Source organism: Choloepus didactylus, chromosome 14, assembly GCF_015220235.1.
Source record: "Choloepus didactylus isolate mChoDid1 chromosome 14, mChoDid1.pri, whole genome shotgun sequence".
Lineage (NCBI taxonomy): Eukaryota > Metazoa > Chordata > Mammalia > Pilosa > Megalonychidae > Choloepus > Choloepus didactylus.
The window spans coordinates 95,307,563-95,334,044 of NC_051320.1; the positions used below are offsets into that span (position 1 = coordinate 95,307,563).

At 43.6% G+C, this 26,482-nt stretch overlaps 2 pseudogenes; one reads left to right on the forward strand and one right to left on the reverse strand.

Annotated features, from left to right (window-relative positions):
- Positions 1-13,630: 13,630 nt before the first annotated feature.
- On the reverse strand, positions 13,631-15,207 carry LOC119509290 (annotated as a pseudogene).
- A 9,995-nt stretch (positions 15,208-25,202) lies between these two features.
- Positions 25,203-25,679, forward strand: LOC119509350 (annotated as a pseudogene).
- Positions 25,680-26,482: the final 803 nt, after the last annotated feature.

The window sequence follows — 26,482 nt, forward strand, 5'->3', positions numbered from 1 at the left end:
AACTAAGGCTTACAAGGCATAAGGGCTTGCCACAGTTCCACAGCCATCAGATGGGGGTGGGGTGGGGGGTTGCAGAATCAGCCCCAGGGCTGCTTCCCGCTTTGGGAGCACCTACTTTGTATGTATTCGAAGCAGTATCCAAAAATCTGCTGTTCCAACCCAGCTCAGCCCAAAGACTGAAGAACACTCCAGGCACGGAGTAAGACATGAGTTTAATTAGGACTTATGAACAGGAGATGGTTCCACGGGGCAGCCGGCCAGGGAAAATGGAATTTAGTGCTTTGCAAAGAGCAGGGGGTGCCAGGGGACAGTTAGAACAAAGACATTCCATAGGGTGTGAGAACAGAGTTTCAGCGGGGTCTTGTGACACAGGGGTGTGGAGGTTTGTTATCAACAGTGATCCGGGAGGGGTGTTTCAATGCTCTGTTTACGATCCCATGTGTACATTCCTTCCGCCCCTGGGGAGGCCTGACAACCTTTAACTTCTGTCCTGGTAGAGTAGGCGGCTACGTGTGCAGTAACTCACTTTCACTACGGAGGGGGGCAGGCTCTGGGTCCCCACATCTGCCCTCAAGGAGTTTTGTTCCAACCTGAAGTTGGAAGGAGCCTCAACAATAAGCAGGTCCAACCTTAACCAACACCAGATCCCCTCTACAGAAGTTCTGACAGAGGCTGAAGACATAAATGAGGCAGAACACTATTGGAAAGTTTTCCAGTAAGCTGAGCTGGCTTCCCTGAAACATCCAGTGTTGGGGTCTTGTTTGGTTTGCCAGGCTGCCATGACAAACACCACACATGGGGAAATTTATTGTCTCGCTAGGCTTGCTTCCTCCCAAGTGGTCAGGGGATGACTTCCCGCTGATTTCCTGCTTCTAGCCCTCCTCTTGGCTTTCCCATTCGAGGCCTCCAGCAATTCGAATCAAGACCCACTCTCGTTCAGTCCGGCCACAGCTTAATTGAAAATCACATTTTGGAAAGCTCCTATACAATGGGTTCACACCACAGGGATGTGGATTAAGAATGTGTGTTTACTGAGTACATAATTCTACCTACCACAAGTCTCAAAGAATAGACCAATGCCCAAAGAGGCTTTGTGGGGTTGAGGATTATCACTGAACCACAAGTCAAAAGTGCAGCAGGGAGCCCCCACTCCATCACTCACTATCTCTATGACCTTAATGTCTTCATCTATAAAATCGGGTAAATAGCTTCATAGGGCTGTTATGAGGATTAAATGAAATAAAGAATGGGAAAGTACTTTGAGACAGAGTGAGCCAAATCTAAATTCCATTTCAATTCTGTCGCATGCCGCTTGTATGGCTTTGGGCCAAGGTGACATACATCCAGATTTGCCTGGGACAATTCCAGTTTATGTCTATTGTCCTGGCTAAAGTGTTTTGGTTGGGTAATACGGTCATCCTAGGCTGGGTGATGCCCCCTCCTCTCAGGGTTTCCAACCTCCCACCACTACTATCAAGAATTGAGGCTCCCTGGGACCCTTGACTCCAGTGCCATGTCTCACCCAGCTTTCTAGTCCCCAACCCAAGGAGAGATGAAATTCATTCATTTAACTACATTTATTTAGCATCATTAAGGACCAACCACTTTGTTAGAACTTTCACATCTATTCCCTCAAGATAACACAATGACGGCAGGTACTGTTTATAGAGCTGCAACCCTCAGATATGTGGCATGTGCTCGGCATAAATTTCTCATATAATCCTCACAATGAACCTATGAGGTAGGTTGCTCTAGTTTCAGGGGCCTAAATTTAAAACAATAGAGAAATAAGACACAGGAGACAGGCAATTAAGATTACAACGTCAGCTTTATTATCAAATGTTAATTGAAGAGGGTGCTTTAGATCTGGAGCCAAAAGGTTTTACTAATCCTTCTCCTTAGAATTATTCAGACAACCCCAGGCCTCCCCTCAAGGGCCCAGTCACACAGCTAATAAGGGAGAATCTCGGATTCAGCCCCGAATAAATCCAAAGCTCATTTTAAATCTCACAACCCACCTCAATTCACCCCCCTCAGGATAATTACTCTGCTCTCAGAGGTGAACATGAAGCGATAGAAGTGGCTTAGTAATTAAACAGCTTAACAGGATTCCACTTCAAGTCTTTCTGGCTGCAAGTCCAGAATTCAACAGCTGCCTTCAGAGGTACAGAACCATCAGGACAGGTTCCTGGAGGAAGATAGGCTGGGCGTGATCTCCCTTTGCAAGAACCCTATCTGACCACAGACTTGAGTGGAGAAGAGAAGTGATAAGGTTGCAGAGGGAGAAAGCAGGGTACGCAGCAGTGTCAGCCAAATTGTGGGTTCCGTGAGGACAGGGACTGCGTCTGAGTCAACGTTGAATCACCAGTGCCTGGCACAAGCTCTGACACAGTGTACACTCAGTATATGTTTGTTGCGTGAATCAACCCATTCGGGGAACGAATGAATGAAACGCCAGAGCCTGTCACAGAGGGTCTATCAACACTCCCGAGAGCCCGGCTTCCAACTGGCCAATCAACACCTTCACTCGCCGGCCCCGCCCCTCTTGAGTCCCTCCGGCTACGCGGAAATCCCGGAACACAGGATCATGCTGCTCCCTCCGTGGAAGTGCGCATGCTCCCGAGCCGGCAGCTGCCCGGCATCTTTTCCCGCGGCGCCCGCATTTGAGATCCTTTGGTTGGCGGAACAGAAGTTAAGCTCCACCTGCCCGTCCCGGTCCTCAGCAACTCGCGCAGAACCGGAGACTCATTTTAGCCGGCCCTTTTCCAAGCCAACCCCCACCCCGACGCCCCAGCTAACGAGGCGATACAGTCCCAACCGGAACCTCCCTATGACGGGGCTGAAGAAAACGGGAAACGACCGGAAGTGACGCGCGAGGGGAAGGAAGCGGCCCGACACTGGTTGTCCTGGAAACCGAGCCTCTGCCTGCGTCCCATTACGTCACCAGTGCGACTGGCCCCGGTGCTGGGCTCGAGGGTGCCAGGGGCTTGAGGACTCGTCTTTTGTGTGTTCGTTTATTCAGCCTAGAAATACGTATTGAGCACCGGCAGGGTGCCAGGCATTGGGAAAACCAACAGGGAGAATTATGATTTAACTGACTTCCGTCTCCCCGCCCACTGACTGTCCCTCCTTGGAAGTCTTACCCATCGCTCATCTGCTCAGTTTTCAAACCCCAGCTTCCCGACCTTAGAGCAAACCCACGGCGCTATTCTCACTTTTTACTAAGCCATGCCCTTCCACGCTTCTTGCCTTTTCTATATTGTTCCTTCGCTCCAAAATACCCTCCCCCTAGCACGTTCCTATTCGTTCCTTAGCATGCTGCCGAAACCACTCCTTTCAGTCTTCCAGGTACCTGTGGTCTGTGACCTGTGTGGTTGATTGATAGGACCAAGAGGGCCTTAACTTCCCTTTAGCTTGACCAAACTTTAGACAGGCTTCTCCCTGACTCCAGGCTCCCGACCTGCCTCTCATCCCAGCCCTTACACAATCCAAGCACCTCAGAGGCTAATAACTAGGTAGTTCCTCATCAACTGCTTCCGCAGACTCCAGTTAACCTAATTATCACAAAGGGAAACGTGTAACCAAGCGGTCCTAATTGCCACCCGGTAAACCACTCACCCAACCCAGTGATCAGTGCCCCTTCACCCTACAGCCCACTCCCACCCCTTAAAAGGCTCGCTGTCCTTTGTGTAATAGAGCAAAGTTCTACTCTCTTCCCTACCATGATAACTCAAAGTCATCCTCATCTGTATCACATTGCCTGGTGCAATTTTCTCCTTGACAATAGTTTTTCTTTCTTTTTTACTTTTCTACATTTCCTCATTTTTTTTTTCTTTATAAAGCACATACACATTTATTTTATAATTTTATAATGAAAATACATGTTATTTTTAAAGAGACCAGCTCTTTGTCCTCAAAGAGCTTGTTACTTTCAGAACACTTTTTAATGTAATTTCACATTTACAGAAAATGTGCAAGAATTGTTAAAAAGAACTCCCATGAGCCCTTTATCCACATGCACTAATTATTTACCTTTTTGTAAATGTAATCTGGAAGTTTCTCAGTCTTTGTTTGTCTTTTTTGATTATACCATGTTTGAAGAGTTGTTTTGTAGACTCTTCCTCAATTTGACTTAGTCTGATGTTTTCCCATGATTAGATTCAGGTTATACAGAAGTAATGTGTACCCTTCTCAGTTTATCATATACAGAGACACATGATGTTGGTTTGTCCCATGGTTTGTGATGTTAACCTTGATTGCTTGCTTAAGGTAGAGACTACCAAGTTTCTCCACTGTAAAGTTACTATTTTCCTCTTGGTAATTAATAAGCAATTGGTGGGAAGATACTTTAAGATTATGCAAATTGTCTATTCCTCATCACATTTTCACCAGCAAATTTTAACCGCCACAGACATCTCAAGGAGGATCACCAAGCAGTTTAGTAATGACTATAACTTACTACTTAATAAATTTCAAACAATGCACATGTGTGTGACATTCTCCATGATATAACGTGAATTCACATAGCACATGACAGGTAATCAATAAATATTAGCTAGTAAATGTTAGGTTCCTTCCTTTACAGATTAATAAAGAGGGTTCTGTTTCATGGGGTATATCCGGAAGCACTAGGTTAATTTGCAATCCAGATTTTTCTTATTTTGTGCCATATCTACCTCAGGGCCTATCGTATAATACACTAGCAATAAATGTTTTTCATTAATAAATGAAAGCCATCTCCAGACACACACAGATCAAGAAACTATGTTGAAAAGACTGAAAAACTTTGATAAATGTGAGCAGCTAATCCTTAAAACAAGAGTTCTCTTGGTCAAGGCAGGATGGTCACCTGTAGAGCCAGAAAACTTTAAAAAATAGGCTATAATATACCCAACTTTTTAAAAAACAGATTTTTACATTTCAAAATAAGGCAACAGAAAAAGAAAGAATTTTTTAAAAAAGAAAAAAGAGAGTGTGGCAAGCATAACATATAAGGAGCTGCAATTCCACATGTGATCACCAGATGTCAGAACAAGCTAGGAAGCCACCCTACAAAAACATCCGTATCTGGCTGAATTACAGATCTAATTGCCTGAAATTGCCTCTGAAACCTAGGATTTTGAGACTTTGTTAGAGAATCCTAGGTCAGTTCGTCCTGGCAATTCAGAGTAGACTGAAGCTGGGGAGGTATTCACAAGAGAGACTTGACTGAATTGGTTGTGGTTTAATTCCTGAACTGGTGGTTCAAGAATTCAAATTATTTTATTATGTTACATACAAAATAATATGTTAATAATATATAATAATCCAACTGCAAATATGTGTTATATATTATATCATATATTGTTATATTTTAATTCAAGTTATTATATTATCCTTTATCCCTTTTGTGTGTCTTAAACGTTACAGAATAAAAGCGGAATTTTTAAAGGACAGAATGAGGCTACATCTCTGCTAGCTGCCAACTAGCAGGGTTTATCTGAATTATTCAAAGAGATCAGAGTGGAAGGGTTTTTTTTGTTGTTGTTTTTTGTTTTTACCTGAATTATCCATACATTTGCCATGGTTTTCCTTCTTTTTCTAACTGAGGCAGGTAAAGAGGATTCAAGTCAAAGTAAACACCACCGGTAATGGGGCAGATAGAAATCATGTGCCGGCTGACAGGAAGCAACGAGAAGCACGCAGCATCACTCTGTGACATTCCTGCCAAGGATGCATGGCCTCCACTCTGTCCCAATTGCCTTCCACTCTGTACTGGTCACATGGAGAGTGGACATCTGGAACCTTCCACACGCTCCACTCCCACTCCCTCTGTGCTTTATGGCTCTGTTGGGCCTAAATCAATCATGAGGAAACAACAAGCATTCTACCAAATAACTGGCCTGTGATCTTCAAAAGTGTCAAGGTCCAGAAAGCAAAGGAAAGATTGAAGAACCATTCCAGACTGAGGAAGAATAAAGAGATGTGACAACCAAATGTCATGCATGATTCCAAACTGGATTATTTTGCTAAAAAAAAAAAAAAAAAAAAAAAAATCATTAGGAAAACTGGCGAAACTTGGAGTCTGAGGATTTGATGCTGGCAATGTATCAATGTTAATTTCCTGGTCCTGATGGCTGTACTGTGGTTTTACGGGATAATGTCCTTATTTGTGACTCTTCAGGGGCATTGAGGTATCTGATCAGCAGCTTATTCTCAGATGGTTCAGGAACACAAGTTATTTGCACTGTACTTGCAACTTAAGTTTGAAGTTGTTTCAAAAGTTACTAGAAAGGATTTGAAAGAAAGTCCAAGCCGTTAAAAATGCACCAGGAGCGCTTTCCTTCCTGGCTGCCTGAGGATTCGCCACCATCAAGAACACATTAACTCTCCAGACCAGGATGTTCATGACCAACAGACAACTTCAGCGGAAGCAAATGGTCCTCGATGTCCTTCTCCCCGGAAAGGCAAGCCCAAATGTACAAGACTACCTCAGATGTCTTCTCTGTGTTTGGATTCAGTACCCATTTTGGTGGTGGCAAGACAACTGGCTTGGACGTGATTCATGATTCCTGGGATTATGCAAAGAACATGGAACCCAAACACAGACATGAGTGACATGGCCTGTATGAGAAGGGAAAGATCTCAAGGGAACAGCAAAAGGAGCACAACGACAGAAAAGAAAGTCAGGGGGAGTGCAAAGGCCAATGTTGGTGCTTGGCAAAAAAAAAAGTAGAGATTCTGCAGTGACTTGAATCGGTAATTGTGCAGATTTTTCACCAGAGGATTAATAAAACTATCAAAACTTTTTTTTTTTAATGCAGTACTATTTCCTGGTGTTCTGCTCAGATGTACTGAATCAGAACACCTGGAGTCGTGTGGGCCTGAGGTGAGTATTTTTAAAAGCTCAGCTGGGTTTGGAAAGCACCTACTCTACAAGGCCTAAGAAAAGGTCAGAGCAGCCTGGGAAACAGATATTTTCATCATCCTTTCACCAAGATCATAATCCAGGATGGCAAAAAAAAAAAAAAAAAGTGTTCCTTACAAGTTGCCTAGTTAAATTCAGCCTCCACTGATCCCTGAGGTTTTGTTTTCCACCCCTGCCAATAACCTGGAGGCCCTCCCTCTCCCACTTTAAAAAGGAAAACTAACAAATCCATAAGTGCTCCTCTCCTTTTACTTCCCAAGAAAGCTCTTGGCCACCTGGGCTCCATTTGGTGCTGGCCAAATGAAGTGCGGACGACCCCCTCTGTGTTTTATGGCCCCGTGTGCTTTGACGATTGAGCCGTGGCCGCAGGTTAAAAGAGCTGTGGCCTGTCAAAGGGTGGATTTGGGGGGCCCCTCTTCCCTTGCCCGGCAATCCACTGGATGCTTGCTACAGTTCTCCTTTGCTCAGGGCAAAGATTGCTGGCAGCCTTTTTTCTTTTCTGCCTGGATCCAAACCCAGCCCCTGCTCCCTCTAGTTAGTCTGATGTGCCCACGCTTCTCCCTACAAGCCAGTGCATGGGGCCCCAGAAAGCCACCTTGAACAGGAGGTACAGGGCTTCAAAATCTGCTTCCTATGATTGCATGTGACTTTGTAAAGATACTAAAAGCCATTCACCGGATAGTGTGCTTTAAATGGGTGAATTGTATGGTATGTGACGTATATCTCAATAAGGTTGTTAAAAAGAAGGAAAGAATTTTCCAACCTTACTGAACTCCTACAGTTTTCTAACTACTTTGTTCTCCCTGTCCCTCTGAGCACTAGCAGATCCTGTCCCTTTCTCAGCCCCACTTTGCCCATCTGGCAACTTTCCAAACGTTCTTCAAGTCTCAATTCCAGTCCCGTCTCCTCTGTGAAGCCCTCCCTGGCTCCCCAAGCAGAGGGAGTTGCTCCATCCCCAGGGATCCCTCAACCCACCCCGCCTCTCTGTCCTGCCTTCCCACCCCGCACTGTGACGGACTGTTCTCAGATCTGTCCCCAACCCTGTTCCATCTCTAGCACAGGGACCAGGCAAGGACTTCAGTGGGAAGTTTTTATGTGAGTAGAAAGAGAAATGATGGGAGATGGCCCAGATAAAGCAGACTTGGGTCAGAACCCCTGGGTTGGACCACAGGACCTCAAGGGATAAAGTAGCATGTGGCAAAGAAGGCAGGTGCTAAAGTACACCTCGCTTTGTTATTACAGTATACTAATAGCAGCCATCCTTTATTGAGCACTTAGAATATGACAGACGCTGTTCAAAGAACTATATCCATGATGTCATTTAATCCCCCCCCAAAAATTAAGGAGACAGTATTATTATCCACATTTTTTTAAATGAAGAAATCAAGGCTCCAAGAGGTTGCCTGACTTGCCCAGCATCACACCCCTAGTAAGTAAAGAGAGCAGGGATGTGGACCCCAGCTTGTCTGACTCCAAAGCCCACATTTCTCCATGACACAGCAACTAAGGACCCACAAATAAAGGCAGGGAGCAGGTGACCAGGGGCTCCAGCACCCCCAGCCCTCAGCCCACAGCAAGGGCAGCCTCTTGACTAAGGGAAGCATGGTTTAAACCTCAGCTAGAAGCGTCAGATAGAGAAGGAGATTCCTTAACACACAACTTCACATACACTTTCAGAATCCTGGAGTTTTCAAGGCAAACTGCCAGGTCATCCAGGGCAAACCCTTCACCCCACAGAGGCAGGGACTGCAGGCAGGGCGAGGGCTGCTGGAGAAAATGCCTGCTAAGACCTCGCCCGGAAGGTGGTGGGTCTCAGGCTGTAAGAAGGACTCACCACTCGCGCCTGCATTACGGCTTCCATTCTCAGGATTCCTAGTCCAAGGACGAAGTGTCTGTTAGCAGGTCAGTTAGTTAGTAAATGGCTTGATTTCATTCACTGACTCCTTCATTTATTCATTGGAAGACTAATGTTACTTCGTTACACTGCTATGAGAATTTGATGAAATAATATATAAAGAGCACTAAATATAGTTTGGCTTCCTATTATCCTTGTTCAAAGTTCCAAGTGGGTCAGTGGGGAAACAAAATCAAATTAACCATTGACCTTGCCTCTCAAGGAATTCATGTTTCTTGAGACTGAGGACTCCGTTTCCTGATTCCAGTAATTACAAAGACTTCTCATTTCTAACAGTGATGATGGCATCCAGGCCTGTTGCATATAAACCACATTTGGGGTACTATCTTTAGTGCTCTCTGTGTAAGAACTCAATCATTATTTCACACATGAGGAAACTGGGGTGCAGGGATGCTAATTATTGAGCCCCAGATCATAGCGCTCATAAGTGGCAGAGATGAGACTTAAATCCAGGAGTATGGCTGCAGAGCCAGGCTTCTTGGCCACTTTGAAATGCCACCTCTGTTGCAAAGCCAAACTTCTCCATCTTCTCGATTTGCCGCCCACATCTGCATCCGGTACTGGATGTACTCTTTAGACTCTTGCCAGCTAGGCAAGAGGCCTGCAGACCCAGGGACCAGATCCATCTGCTCCCCACTCGGGTCATTCTTGAGCTGCAAAAATGTCCTGCTCCTCTTTCAAGAGTCAGTTCAAGGGTTCTACCAGCTGGAGCCAATTTTTATTTGCTTTCATTCCTTCACTCTCCACCAAATCCCACCCCTCATCCCCCCCCCCCATATTTGTGAGCAGCACATCATGTAGCTGTTTCAGTGTGTATGAATTTGTATATTCTTTTGTATCTCTTTTTATATAGATGGGCCTAATATAAATATATTTAAAGTTTGCTCTCTTTCCCCGGTGTCACTGTGGACCAGTGCTTTTTCAATGGGTAAGTGTACACTCTGGAGTAAGGAAGGTTTCCAAAGGAATACATGGGTACAGTTTTAAAAGACTCATTTTCACCATTTGAGAATTTCAGTTTCCACATGCACTCTTTCCTAAAACCAGTCATCCCTATTAAAAGACTGAAGAAGAAAAAAACATATCACATTAATGCAAAAAAAGCACTTGATAAAATTCAACATTCATTCATGGTGAAAAAGCAAATAAAGAAGCAAAAAAACTCTCATCACACTAGGAATAGAAGGGAATTTCCTCAACCAGACAAAGGGCATCTATGAAAAACCCACAGCTAACATTATATGTAATGGTAAAAATTTGAATGCTTTCTTCCCAAGATCAGGAATAAGACAAGGATCTCACCTCTTTGATATTGTTATTGGAAACCAAGGCACTAAAGAAACAAAAAGAAATAAATGTATAGCGATTGGAAATGAAATAAGCACTTTTTATTCACAGACAACATGATGATGTACATAGAAAACCTAAGGAATCTGAATAAGTGAATAGTCTAAAAGTGAGTTTCATCACTGGAGCAGAAATGGCCTGATTAATAAATGGGACAACTAGAAAAAGGTTGAGTCTACCAAATCACAGAATACAAGGTCAACATACAAAAATCAATTACATTTCATATACTAACAAACAACTGGATATTGAAATTGAAAAGTTTCACTTGTAATATCAGCCAAAAGACATGAAAATATTAGGGATAAATTTTACAAATATCTGCAAGGTCTGTACATTGAAAACTACAAAGCAGGCCTGAATAAATGAAGAGATATACCATGTTTGTGGATCAAAAACTTCCATATTGTTAAGATATCAATTATCCCCTAATTGATCTGTAGATTCAATGTAAGTGTGATCAAAATGTCAGCAGGCTTTTCTGTAGATAATAATAAGCTGATTTTAAATTTTATATGGAAATGCAAAGAACCTCAATTAGCCTAAAATGTTTTTGAGAGTTCAGAAAATAGACCCACACATGTATGATCAATTGACTTCTGACAAAGGTGCCAAGGGAATTCAATAGGGGAACTATAGTGTTTTCAACATTTAGTTGCTGCTAAAACAACTGACTACCCCATATGGAAAAAAAAAGAACACTGATACCAAAAAAAGAGAACCTCATACCACACCCAAATATCCCTCACGTTGGATCAAAGACCTAAATGTACAAATTAAAATTATATAACTCCAGAAGAAAATATGGGATAAAATCTTTGCAACCTTGGAGTAGACAGATTTCTTATAAAAGCACAAGCCATCAATGGATAGATTAATAAATTTGACCTCATAAAAATTTTAAAACGTGAGCTTTTGGAAAGTATGGTAGCCGGCCTCGGAGATTGCCCTCCATGACCCCACCTCCCGGTAATTCATCCCCTTGCCTAGCTGTTTCCCACATTGCACCAGGGTTGGTCTGTGAAACTAAAACATGCTGCGGAGGTGATGGTATAAAAGACTCTGGCTTGGGCACTTTCTCAGCTTCTTGCTTGCTCACCCTCTCTATTGGAGCGCTTGCTCTGGGGGAAGCCAGCTCCCCTGGCAACCTACAGAGAGATCGCCAAGGAAAAGAGAGGAAGCCTCCAGCCAACAGCCAAGGAGAAACTGAGGCCGGCGAACAGCCCTGTGGGCGGACTGGAAGGAGATTCTCCAGCCCCAGTGGAGCCTTAATATGACTGCAACCCAGCCAACAGCTCGCCTGCAACCCCGTGAAGGACCCTGAGCCACTGAACTAACCTTCTCTCAAATGCCTTTCCCTCAGAAATTTCTAAGTTTTGGGGTAATTTGTAACAATAATAAATAAGTAACAGTGAAAGACACCATTAAGCAAATAAAAAAGAAAGACACAAACTGGGAGAAAATATTCACAATACATATATCTGACAAAGGACTTTTATATAGAATATATAAATAACTAGGAGACAAACAATAAATTGCCCAATAAAGATGGGGAAAATGTTTGATTGGACATTTCATGAATAAAGATACAGGAAGGGTGAAAAAGCACATTTAAAAATTCTCAACATGATTAGTCATCAGGGAAATGCACATTAAATCCACAATTACATAACCCTACACACTCATTTGAATGCTAAAATTGAAAAGAATGACCATACCAAGAGCTGGTAAAGAGGTAGAGTGAGTGGAATTTTCACATATTGCTAGTGGGAAGGAAAATGGTACAAACACTTTGGAGTAATGTTTGGCAATTTCTTACCAAATGTTTCCTACACCAACTCTTTCACCCAGTAATTCCACTCCTAGGTATTTATCTAAGAGAAATGAAATCATGTTTACAAAGACTTGTCCAAGAATAAGCATAGTAGGTTTATTTAAAATTGCCAAAACTAGAGCAGCTCAAGTGTCCGTCAATGGGAGAATGTATAAACAAACTGTTGTATATTCACACAATGCAATACTACTCATTAATAATAAAAAAACAAAAAAAAACTACTGGTACATGCAACAACACAGATGGATCTTGCCAACATAATACTGAGAGAAAGAAGCTGGATCTCAAAAGAATTCATTGTGTGTGTGTGTGTGTGTGTGTGTGTGTATTACAGAAAAAACAAGAAAAAGGTGAAGTCAAAAGACAAATGACAAGCTGGGAAAAGGGGCTAAACCTTCCTAAAATAAAAAGAGATCCTAGAAACTAGAAATCAGGAGGAAAAGGACAAATAACCCCCCCAAAATTGGCAAAGGACATGAACAGACAGTTCACAGTCGAAGAAATACAATGGCACTTAAACATACAAAAAGATACTCAATTTTATTCATAATATAAGAAATGCAGTTTAACCTACATAAGATACCATTTCTCATCCATCAAAATGGGAACAATGAAAGTTTATAAATGAGTATAAGCTTCACACTCCCACAAAACTTGTGTCTCTCTGTGCTTTATTAAAAATAATATCTGTTTATATTGCTACCCTAGCTTTCTTTTGGTTTATATTTGCCTGGCAGATCTTTTTTCATCCTTTTATTTATTTTCAACATTTCCTTTTTGTTTTTAGATTGTTCTTGCTTTGTCTTTTTGTTTTTAGATTGTTCCTTGTAGTCAATATATTTTTGGCTCTTTTCCTTTAGTTCAGCCCAGAGAATCTTTGCCTTTTAAATGTGAATTGGCCTTTTTTTTTAAAAAAAAAAAAAAACAATGATTCATTTGCATTTTATTATTCGGACCAAGAGAAGAAACAGAAGTTGTCTGACTTTCTTCACACCAACCAAAAATTTTGCATTTTAAAGTTTGGGATGTTTTCCATAATGAGCTGAATCAAAAATCTATTTGAAAAATATATATTTATATAAAAAAGATTCAGGTTGTTTGCACATAAAACATCAATTGATAAGTTTCTTTTGTCTTTGATTCCATGTTGCTGGAAAGTTTGACCAAGCTTGCATGCTAATTTGTCCTTAGTAGCAAGTATTACAGGCAGTTTCTTTGTCTAGTGAAAGGAGAACACTTTTTCAACACAATCAGAACTCAACAGTGATTCAGAAGCAACATTCTATCCTTAATACTGTCAGTTTTGAGCCATCAACATGAAAATCCTTGATAAGGTGGAGAAGATGTTGCCAGGAATCGATTAATCGATGTGCCTAAGAGTTCTGCAATACTATTTTGCTTAAGTTTTTTTTTTTTTTTTTTTGCACCACTGATTGATTTTTAAAAATCCATGTGTATTTTTCCTTCTGTCCAAAATGTTCTATGTAACAATATTGACTCTTTTAGACTGTCATTTTGAGTCTTCTTATTTCACCTTGCAGGATGCCGGGATGCTCACACATTCCTCCCCCCCCTTTTTTTTTTTTTTTTTTTTTTTTTTGCCTTAAATTCATTAAAAGCACTGCTGTCATAGATTCATATGCAGGTGCTCTGGCCGTTTGGAGATCATGGGAAAAGCTTGTTTTTTGTATGGCCCAGAGTTCGGCTGTCATATTGGAAGTGGTGCTGATGCTTCCCCACTCATTGTCACATCCATCTGCTCTATTCCACTGGTTTCCATCGGGTACTCCACAGGTGTCTGAGGATTTGCTGTGCTGGCTGAAGCACCTCTTCCCCAGAAATCCCCGGAGAAAATTTGACCGGGCTGACAGGTGTTCGTGGGCTGCCAAAAAATCTTCTAGGTGATCGGATTTTTGGTTCAAAGGAAAACTTTTCTTTCACACTTTCAAGTACAGATGGAGCCACATATGTGAAACCCAGAAAGACCTGGTTGGCGCTTTCACTGAGAGTTGAGTCATCTGGGCTGTCAACAGGTGTCTGACGTGCAAACTTTGAATCAAACTGACTCACATCCTCTTCAGATTGCAACAGGGGTTTAAACGGAGGCTCCACCTTCCGAGCCAGAAGTTCTTCCCAGTTAATATGTTTGAAGAAAGGATGAGCCTGAACTTCTCCAGCATCCCCAGGACCAGCTCCAAGACGAGAAGCAGCATTTCTTTTTAGCAGCTTTTTAAGCAGATCTCTGGCTTCTTGTGTGAGGTAGGGAGGCAAATTGAGTTTACATTTGAGGATTTTGTCAATTGTTTTCTTTCTGTTCTCCCCAGTGAACGGGGGTGCTCCAGTCAGCATGTCATACATTAATGCTCCCAAACTCCACCAATCCACAGCACGATTATGGCCGCTTCTCATCAAGATCTCAGGGGCCATGTATTCTATCATTCTACAAAAGGTATGTGTGACTGTTCCATCATGAATAGATTCTTTGCAAAGTCCAAAGTCTGTGAGTTTCACGTGACTTTGGTGATTAAGCATGATATTCTCCGGCTTCAGGTCTCTGTAGATGATCCCCTTTTGATTTAAATGCCCCAAAGCCATGGAGATTTCTGCCAAGTAAAAGCAGGCTGTGTCTTCCATAAATATTCCCTCTCCTTCTAACTGCATGAATAGTTCTCCTCCGCTGAGATACTCAAGGATGAGGTAGAGTTTTCCACCAGTCTGAAAGGCATAAATTAAATCCACAATGAAGGGATGCTTTACTTCCTCCAGAATATTGCGTTCTGCTTTTGTATGAGCTGTATCTTTAGCATTTCTTACTATCATTGCCTTTTTAAGCACCTTCATGGCAAATATTTTCCCAGTATTTGTGCCTGTTACTTTTCATATTTGAAAAACCTTTCCATAGCCCCCTTTGCCAAGTACCCAAAGTAACTCAAAACATTCTGGTCTGATTTTTTCTGGCCCTCTGTTCACACTAGTTTCTGAGATTTCAAATTTCTCACAATGTTCCATGACAAGTTCATACGGTCCAACTGCCCCATGGTCCATGCTTTCATTTAACTGACCCCCCTCCTCCAGCTCATCCTCAGAACCCGCGTCCTCTGGCTGGTCCAGGTCTACGTCAAACACTCCTGCCATGTCCTCAGCCTCCCTGTCTCAGAAGTCCAGCGCTGGGTAAAAGCCGTCCTGCCTCCGTCTTCGCCTCATGGGCCCGGACCCGCCGCAGCCACTGCCGCGGCTGCCGCCATCACTGGCTGCTTAGGCTCAGTGCGTCTGCCTGAATTGGCCTATTTATATCTACTATGTTAGGTTTTGGATCTGCTGTCTAATTTCGTATTTTCCATTTACCCTTTCTATAGTTTTCCATTCCTGCTTTCCATTGGCTAGATCAAGTTGATCCTGCTGATTTAGAAGCTGAAATTCACTGAGCACTGCTCCTTGCTAGGCATATCACACATCCCCACACCCCTTTTTCCTAACTATCTGGAAAAAGATATCAGACTCGCCACCCTAGCTCTGAGGAAACTGAAGTTCTGAAAGGAAAAACCATTCACTCTAAACTATAAAGGGTCCATCCAGAATTTGACCCCAGATTTAACTCCAATAACCGCAAAAGCACTTTCCTCTGCGAAGCCACCTCCCACCAAAGAGCTGGAAGGAGGAGGGAGGCACTGCCGCCGCCCACAGGCAAGCACGGGGGCCAGTTTCTGGCTTCCAATCCCACGCTCTTCCCCTGCCCAGGGAAGTCCGGGGCATCTCTTTGGATTAATTTGTTTTACTTTGGACGGCCATAGTTAAGCCACAACAAAGAACTTTCTGGGATTTACATCAGACCAATAATCACGTTCAACTCTGAGTGACGGTACTTTCTTCTTTATCTATATTATCTATTTTTCTACAGTGTGTCCTAAAATATATGCATGGATGTATTTTAAATACACATATGTAATTTTAAAAGTTACCTTCACATTTATGGCCAATTGATTTCCAACAAGGGTGTCCAGACAATTCAATGAGGAAAGAATGGTCTTTTCAAAAAGCTGATACTGGGACACCTGGGTGTTCCCCTGTATGAAAATGACGGCTAACCCCACCCTCAGACCATCTACAAAAATTAGCACGAAGCAAAGACCTGAAAGTAAAGAACCACAGATCTTAGAAGAAAATATAGTATTTACTGTGTGACCTTTGATTAGGCAACGGCTTCTTAGATAAGACACCAAAAGCAAGCAACCAAAGGAAAAAAAGAAAAAAGATAAATTGGACTTCATCAAAATTAAGAATTTTTGTGCTTCAAAGGACACAATCAAGAAAGTGAACAGACAATTCACAGAATAGGAGAAAATATTTTCAAATCATAAGCCTGATAAAGGACGTGCACTTAGAATATAACTCTGAAAACTCAATAATAAAAAGAAAATAACCCAATTGAAGTATCTGAATGGATATTTCTCCAAAGAAGATATACAAGTGGCTACCAATTACAGAAAAAGATGCTCAACATCATTAGCCATCAGGGAAATTTTTCAGTGCAAAGCAAAACCACAATGAGATACCATCTCACACTCACTGGGATGACTATAATCAAAGGACAGATAATAACAGGGGTTGGCAACAATGTGGAAAAATTAGAACCTCCATGCACTGCTGGTGAGAATGTAAACTAATGTACCTGCTTTGGAAAACAGTCTGGCAGCAACTTAAAAGGTTAAACATAGAGTTATCATATGACCTAGCAATTCCACTCCCGAGAGAAATGAAAAAATGCATACACAAAAAAACCTGTATGCACATTCATGGAAGCATTATTCATAATAGCCAAAAAGTAGAAACAACACAAATGGCCATCAACTGACAAATGGATAAATATGTTATATTCATACAATGAAATATTATTTGACAATAAAAAGGGATGAAGTATGGATGCCTGCTACAACTTGCATGAAGCTTGAAAATACTGTGCTAATCCAAGAAGCTTATCACCAAAGATCACACACTGTATGATTCCATTTATATGCAATACCCAGAATAGGCGAATCCTTAGAGATAGAAAGCAGATTAGTGGTTTTTAGGGCTAGGAAGAGGGGGCATGGAATGTGACAGCTAATGGGTACAGGGTTTCTTTTTAGGGTGATGACAACTTTATAAAATTGACTTGGGCAGTGGCTGTGAATTATGGCTCAATAAAGCTGTTATGTATAAATAAAGAGGGGGGGGAAACCCTGACTCTCAAGAAGTGTCAATTTATCTAGCATAAAACTCCAACGCCCCAAAAAGGAAACCTGTTCTACTCAAAGTGAATAAATAAGCTGTGGAGCTGGTATACAGAGGCTTAAAAATACAGTAGAACGAGCCCAGGCAGGCTCACCAAGAAGCTACTGAAGGCTATACCTCGTGGCCCCTCAGGTGCTCGGCCCCCACTTGCCTGGGATGGGCTCTAGCACCGTGTTTATATTATCCACGACCTCGTAAAACGTGTAGATAATCTTTTCCTTAAAGAGGGTCTCCCAAAGGCCCCTCAGCGGGAATCAGAATGTTTCTTGCCGGCTTAAAGGCCAGCTGGACCGAAGGCGTTTCCGGGGCCCTGGGGGTCTCCCCTGGCCGTAACCCCCTGCAACTCCCCCTCATTCCCCTGCACCGCAACGGCCTCGGGCGGCCTCTCCCAGCGACTGAGCTCATCATCTGGGAAGGAGGAGTGCCGCGTTCGTGCGTGTGCTCAACACATGTTTACCCCGCACCTGCTCCACGCCAGACCTGCCCAGACTGGGGACACGACGGTGAGACGGACACGTTCCTTCCATGCGGAGCTCTGCAGTCCTGGGGGGAAACAAACAGTAAAACAAGACGACTATCCGCTGAGCCCAGGACACCAGGCTCTCTGGAAGCCTCCCACAACCTTCCAGGTGTGAATTACCACCCCTGGGGCAGGCAGAAAAATAAACCATCCCACCCACCCACCCACCCAAAAAATGACGTCCGCCTTCTAATCCCTGGGAACTGTGAATATGTTACTTTATTGGCAGAAGGAACTTTGCAGAAGGGATTCACCGTCTGAAGATGGGGAGACAATCTGGGTTATCCGGGTGTACCCGACATAGTCACAAGGGTCCTTGTAAGAGGGTGGCAGGGAAGTGGAGCTGGAGAAGGGGACCACTGAAGCAGAGGTCGGGGGGGGCTGGCTTTGAAGCTGGAGGAAGGGGCCGACAGCCCGGAGAAGCTGGAAAAGCAGATTTTCCCACAGCCTCCCGAAAGAATGCAGCCTTGCTGGCAGCTCAATGACAGGACTCCGACTCCAGAACTGTAAGATAATGAATGTGCTGTTTTAAATGACTAAGTTTGTGATAATTTGTTCCAGCAGCCACTGGAATCTAAGACAAGCCCCGTTCTACAGATGAGGAAACTGAGGCTCGATGTCAGGTCCCCCAGTTGGTGAGTGAGGAGCCAGGAGGGAAGCCCAGGCTGGCCGACTCTCCCCGGCACCTGCCTATCTGCCCCGGGCATCAGTGTCCCAGAGCCAGCAAGGGCTCCGGAAATCTCAGCAGGGCCTCGAAGGCGTGCACCCACTCGGCTGGCACGGTTGGTTTCCCAGGCATCAGCCCTTGTTCCAGGCCAGGCCAGATGCTGCTCCTTCTTTGGCCTGCCGTGGTTTGCCCAGGATGGCTGGAGCTCTGGGGCTGAGCATCACATGGCATTGCCGCCGGCTGGAGATCCTAACCAAGGCCACAGCCCCCCCAGCGCCAGTCCACTGCAGCTACCACAGCTTCTGTGGATGCTTTGGCTCCACTATCAGAGGTTGGATGCCTGCCTCTGAGAGCTCATCAGTGTTTCTGCTTCCAATCAAGTTGGGTAATGTCAGCCCTGGGAACAATGTGTACTTGAAATTAATTTCCTTTTAGAGGGACATGTCTGAGCCAGAGCATTCAGGAAAAAATGGGTCAGCACTTGGCTTTAAAAAAAAAGAAAGAAAGAAAAAAAAGAAGTGTGCTCATGTCCAGAAGCTTTGTTTGGGCACAAAGCCACGTGGGCTTGACTCTCTCGGGGCTGTGCCTTCCTGCCTATGGTTAGGCAGAGATGGAGGAGAAAGGAGCCTTGTAGGATCCAGGGGTGCAGGTCTAGGGGTCCAGCCTTTGCTTCCGCTGCAGGCTGAGAACCGACCTCTCAACCCCAAGTGGGAAGAGAGTTTGGGGAGCATATGCATTCTCTACTGCTGCTGTGACACATTACCACAAATTTAGGAGCTTAAAACAGCACTTACTTACCATTGTACAGTGTGGGAGGTCCGAAGCCAGGTAGGCTTCTGGGGAGGATCTGCTTCCATGTGTGTTGGGGTTGCTGGCAGGATTTGATTACTTCTTGCGGTTGTAGGACTGTAGTCCCGCTTCCTGGCTGGCTGTCAGCACCAGGGGCCACGTCCTCCATCTCCAAGGCCAGCAGTGCCTGGCCAAGCCCCTCGGCCTCCCCACTGCCCTCTTCTGCTTTTAAGGACCCTGTGCCCACCCTGGGCCCTCCTGGGTTCTCCAGGAGCCTCTCCCCATCGCCAGGTCACCTCAGTGACAGCTCACAGTTCCTTTGACCTGGACAGAAACAGATGCACAGGCTGATCCAGTGTGGACGTCTTTGGGGGCTGTTCGGGCCCTCCCCAGGGAGGAAACCGAGGAGTTATGGAGACCCTCCCTGAAGGCAGAATGGACACGGCCTCCAGCCCCAAGGAGAGGAAGGGACTCAGAGCCAAAATGTAGGGAGCCCAGTCTGGGCTTTCCATAATTATCCCTAGGGCTCCCGACAGCCCTCTGTGCACATATTTTCCTCCACTCACACGTCAGGGGACTCAGGCTCTGAAGAGGGGAGTGGCGTGGTAGAGGCAGAGCCCTGGTCTGTTAGGGGCTGGCTTCACCCCAAAGCCTGCTGTGCAGCCACTGGGCAGCACGAGCTGAGGTCCAGTCCCTACCATCTGGTCGCACGCAGCTGGCCTCGGTGGGGCCCGGCAGGCAGCACAGAGGAACACCTGATCTCAGCTAAAATGAGCTCATCCACAGAGGGGACGTTATCCAGCCACAAGAAGGGACAACGTTCTGAAACCTGCAACAACATGGATGAACCCTGAAGACACTATGCTAAGTGAAAAAAGCCAGACACAAAAGGACAGCTATTGTGTCATTCCGTGTGCCGGTTTGGATATATTATGTCCCCCAAGAAAAAGCCATGATCTTTTAATCCAGTCCTGTGGGATTGGATTGGGTTGTTTTCATGAAGATGTGATAATTTTGGGGGAATTATTTCCGTGGAGGTGTGGCCCCACCCATTCTGCATGGGTCTTGATTGGTTTCCTGGAGTCCTTTAAAAAGAACCATTACAGGCCAAGACGACTGCTGGCTTAGCTCAGAGATGCTTGGAGTTGAGGACCCAACATTGGCTGACACTTAGACATTTTGGAGAATGCCATTTTGAAACACAACCTGGGAGCAAGCAGACGCCAGCCACGTGCCTTCCCAGCTATCAGAGATTTTCCGGACACCAATGGCCTTTCTCCAGTGAAGGCAAACTCATGTTTATGAGTTGGTTTGGACACTTTTATGGCTGTAAAACTGTAAATTTGTAACCAAATAAACCTCCCTTATAAAAACCAATCCATTTTGCATAACAGCAGCATTAGCAAACTGGAACATTACACTTATATGAAATACTCACAATAAGCAAATACAGGGAGACAAAAAAGTGGATTAGAAGTTACCAGCACTGGGGGGGAGGGGAAAGGGGGAATTATCGTGTAATGGAGACAGGGTTTCTGTTTGGGGTGATGAAAAAGTTTTGAAAATAGATAGTGGTGATGATTTCACAACATTGTGAATGTAATTAATACCATTGAGTTGTATGGTTAAAACAGTTAAAATGGAAAATTCTGTTATATCTATTTTACCACAGTAAAAAATAAAAGAATTCACATAGTGAACCCTGTGGAGGACAATAAAGGTAGTTAGTTAATGATACAAGTAATACAAATATAAGAATGTTCTTCCATGAACTAGAACAAATGTACATCACTATTACAAGGTATTAACAATAGGGTGGTATGTAGGGAAAAAATATACCTAATGTAAACTATGAACTGTAGCTCAGTAATATTTTAATATCCTTCCATCAACTGCAACGAAGGTACCATACCAATGCTAAGTGTCAATAATAGGGGGGTAAAGAGGTATGGGGTTTTTCTTTTTGGAGCAATCAAAATGTTCAAAAATTGGTTGTGGCAATGAAAGCACAACTCTGTGATTATACCAAGAGCCACTGATTGTACACACTGGATGGATTGCATGGTGTGTGAATAAAACGGCTTAAATCAATGAGTTCAGACCTGTCCATTGGCAGCTGTGTGACCTTGGGCCAGTTACTGCACCTGCCTGAGCCTCCCTTTTTCGCCTGCAGAATGGAGGCAGGGATGGTGCCCTCTGAGGGGGCTGTGCAGGTTAAATGTGGTTGAACCTGGAGAGATCCGATCACAGACCTGGCACACAGTAGGTGCTCTGGCTACTACTCGAGCTTCCTTCCCCATCCAAACAGAGACTGATTTTATTTCATCACATAGCCTTTGACTAAAGTCATGCTCACCTGTTTGATTGACTCAGTAAGAGATTCCTGAGGTCCTACTAAGTGCCAGGGCCTGTGTGAGGCTCCGTGGGGGATGATGAATGAATCGAACCCAATGCTGGCCCTCGGGAAGGGGCGGGGGGACACGTGAGCAAGTGCTGCACCACTTGGCCAGGGAAGGTGGAACGTTCTCCCAGCCTCGTTCTGGGAAACACTGCCTCCAGCCTGGGACAAGCCCCTCCTCTTCCAGGTCACGTGCCTTACCTCCTGCTTCCCTGCCTCCCTGCTGCCGCCAGGTGCCTCTCGGCTCTGAGCTCACCCTCAGGAAGCCGCAGCTGCCCTTTATCTCTTGGACACCTGCTGTTAGAAGCACAGGTGGAGAGTTACTGGGCTCCGATTACATCCCACACTGAGCGGACGTTGGGAATTACATCATCCCGACAGAAGAGGGTGATTGGGGTGACTTTGCAAAGGCTCTTTTTATCAGTCAAGAGATCTTTGGTTGCAAATGGCTTAAGCCACAGACTCTTGCTCCAGAGAAGCTAAGAGAGGACAAACACCCCAAGAGCAACTGAGAGTGACATTTTGAAGAGGAGCTGCAGCCTAGAGAGGAATGTCCTGGAAGAACGCCATTTTGAAACCAGAACTTTGGAGCAGACACCAGCCACGTGCCTTCCCAGCTAACAGAGGTTTTCCGGACACCATTGGCCATCCTCCAGTGAAGATACCCGATTGTTGATTCATTACCTTGGACACTTAATGGCCTTAAGACTGTAACTGTGTAACCAAATAGACCTCCTTTATAAAAAAAAAAAAAACAAAAAAAACAAAAAAAAAAACAAAAAAAAAAAAAAAAAAAAAAAAAAAAAAATGGCTTAAGCCAAAACCGTCACATTCAGTGAAACCAGCCAGACCCAAAAAGACAAATATTATACGCTCTCGCTTATATGAAATACCTAGAAGAAGCAAATTTCATAGAGCCAGATAGGAGATTTTAGGCTACCAGGGGGCAGGGTGTGGGGCATGAAGAGAGAATTATTGTTTAACAGGGTGCAGAGTTTCTGTTTGAGCTGATGAAAAAGTTGGGGTAATGGATATTGGTGATGTAGTACAATATTGTGAATGTAATTAATACTACTGAATCGTACAATTGAATGTGGTCAAAATGGGAAATTTTTGAGTTGTATATCTGCTACTACAATAAAAAGTTTTAAAACAATGAATTTATTGGCTCACTGACTGGAAAGTCCAGGAGTCGACTTCCTTCAGATAAGGCTGAACCCAGGTGCTCAAAGGCGTCATCGAGACACTGTCTGGGTCCAGATGAATTCAGACTCTTAGGTTTTCATTCCTGAGATAGTCTGTATTAGGAGATACCTCCAATACACACTCAGGAGAGAACCCTCAAAGAAGTATATTTCCACAGAGAATTCACAGCTAACCACTGTACTCTTCTGTCTCGAGGATGAGAGAGCGATTTCCCATGAAGAAGCATATATTCATTTCAGAAGATGAGAGAAGATGGTTTCTAAGAGCAGCATGGCTTGGATCAATTTAGTGGGCTCAAAGAAGAATGTTTTCTGGCATTGTGGCATGGCATTTTTCACTTGATTGCTGACTGGAAGAAATTTTTTCAACTTTAAAGGTTTATTTTTCTCATCTTTACTTGGATAGCTTGAAATAAACAAACCCTGGATGAGCCGTAAGTTCCTTGCCCCAGGCACTGGATCTTATTTAAGTGAATCACTCATTCTCCCAACATCTACTGAGCCCCTACTATGTGCCAGGCCTGGCATGAGGGACTGGGGAAACAAATGAACAAGAAATGGTCTCTGCCTTCCAGATGCAAGGGTGGGAAAGAAATGGGGGTACAATTCCATCATTATGCAACTGGATTTTCAGGACACTTTTCCCTCCCTTAGATGTGAATATAACTTATACCCTGCTTCTCTCCCTTCAGGTTGAAAATATCCACTGTACCCTCCAGGCAGGATTTCAAGTTTTCTTTCAAATGGGACATGGGCCAAAACGGGCCGAGGAACCTGCACTACAGCACAACACTGGGAAAAAATGCAGTATTGGGACTTCAGCTATATTTCTATGTTAAAATTTAATGTAAGTATACATCCAAGATGCCCATGAAGAAGCATATATTTCAGAAAATGAGAGAAGATGGTTTCTAAGAGCAGCATGGCTTGGATCAATTTAGTGGGCTCAAAGAAGAATGTTTTCTAGTATTGTGGCATGGCATTTTTTACTTGATTGCTGACTGGAAGAAATTTCATCAACTTTAAAGGTTTATTTTTCCTTTATTATCCCAAACTCCAAATGGGATAAATTCAAATAGATCCACATCCCAAACCAGGTTATAATCAAACTGTGGAATGTCAAAGATAAAGAGAAAATTCTGAAAGCTGCAAGAGAGAAGCAACATGTCACATGCAACGGAATGTAAGATTAAGTTGTTATTTCTCATCAGAAACCATGGAGGCAAAAAGGCAAAGGGAGGATATATTTAAAGTGGCCAAAAACTGCCAACCAAGAATTCTATATCCAGCAAAACTGTCTTTCAATAATGGGGGTGAGATTAAGGCATTCCCAGATAAACAAAAACTGAGGGAGTTTGTCACCCCTAGACTGGTTCTACAAGAGAGGCTAAAGGGAGTTCTGCAAGTTGGAAGGAAAGGACAACAGACAATAGATTGAAGCAGCATGGAGAAACAAAGATCTCCAGTGAGGGTAATGACAAGGGTAAATATAAATACCAGTACAACTGATTTTTGGTTTTTAGTTCCACTTTTTACTTACTACCAGATCTAAAAGGCGCATGCCCAAAATGTAACGATAAATCAATGATTTTGGACTCATGTCTAAAATGTAATTTGTGACAAGAAATACATAAAGGTAGGGGGATCGAGGGGAACAGGAATATAGTTTGTATATACTATTGAAGTCAACTTGGTATCAAGCAAAAGAGATTGTCATAGATTTAGAATACTAAATGTAAGCCCCATGGTAACTACAGAGAAAATGCTGGAGAATATGCAAGCGCATAGAGACAGAAATTAGAGTCCAGGTTACCAGGGGTGGGCAGCAGGGGCAATGGGGAGTTGAGGCATAACAGGTGTAAGGTTTCTGTTTAGGGAGATGGGAGATGGTGAGAGTACTGCACTATTATGTGATTAATCCCATTGAATGGTATGCTACAGAGTGGCACAGATGGGAAAAAGTTACACTGTATACATGTTCCTAAAATTTTTTTTTAAAAAAGAGCAACTAAAGAGAAAATAACAATAAAATGCAGTACGCGATCCTGGATGGGATCTAGCAAGGGAGGAGACATGATAGGGACATACGAAAAAACTGGAATATAGACTGTAAGCTTTATATCAATGTTAAATTGCTTGAACTTGGTAAGTGAACTTAGGGTGGTTACATAAGTGAATGTCCTTGTTCTTAGGAAATGCACATGGCTGTATTAAGAGCTCATGGAGAATGATGTACACAACCTACACGCAAGTGTTCAGAAAATGGATTGATAGATGATAGAATGATACAGCAAATGTGGCAAAATGTTAAAATTGGTGGAACTGCTCTTTTTCGTCTTGGCCGCCGACATGCCTTCCAGATTGAGAAAGACCCAGAAACTCCGGGGCCACGTGAGCCATGGCCATGGCCGTATTGGCAAACACTGGAAGCATCTGGGAGGCCGGGGTAATGCTGGTGCATGCATCACCACAGGATCAACTGCGACAAATAGCACCTAGGTTACTTTGGGAAGGTTGGTATGAGACATTATCACTTGAAGAGGAACCAGAGCTTCTGTCCAACTGTCAACCTTGATAAATTGTGGACCTTAGTTAGTGAGCAGACACGGGGAAATGCTGCTAAAAACAAGACTGGAGTTGCTCCCATCATTGATGTGGTACGATCGGGCTACTACAAAGTTCTGGGAAAGGGAAAGCTCCCAAAGCAGCCTGTCGTCGTGAAGGCCAAATCCTTCAGCAGAAGAGCTGAGGAGAAGATCAAGGGTGCGGGGGGAGCCTGTGTCCTCGTGGCTTGAAGCCATGTGGAGGGAGGTTCATTAAATGCTAACAAATGCTTTTCCCTTGTGGTCTGAGTGTAGACTGATGGGAGTGTAGACTGAGCATAGTCAGCATCAGGAACCCACCTCAACCAGGTTCTAAGAAGAAATGTGGAGGCCTTAGCTAATTAGCAAACTTGAACCTGACTTTCATTTATAAAATGAGAACGATACCTCTTGATAAAATTTTAGTTGAACACCTGTTTGCATTTTTTACAGTGGGTGGGAGAACGTACCCTCATCTATCCCTTGGGGACTGAGACAGTTTTGATGGGTTTGAGGCAGTTCTATAGAGCTGAATTCCTGATCCTAAGGGTTACCTCCTGGGTTGCTTACCTTGGACTGAACCGTTCTAGTTATAACTAGAATCTAGAATTAGTAGTATTTCTTACAGTCATAATGGTAAGGAGAAAATTGGGAAATCCTGAAGGTCAGAAACCGAGTTAGGTTTTCTAGGGTTTATATCTTCCTGTTGAAGCCAAACTATGATAAGGACCAATGCTCCTGTGTAATAAAACCTATAGAGAATAGCCTTTCCTGATGATAAATTCTAGTTTTTACCACCGAATGAAAGAATTTGCTTATAATACCCCAAATAGCAATTTCTCAGCTTCAGTTATTTAAATGTTTATTCTCCTTTGGCCCCTGATTTACATAATTAATAAGTACAATAAAATAAGGCCTTGAGAATATATATGTATACAAAAAAAAAAAAAAATTGGTGGAACTGGGTATCTGGGGGAGGGGTTGGTGTATATTGGAGTCCTCTGCATGGGCTTGTATTATTTTTGTTACCGTCCTGAAAGTCTGAAA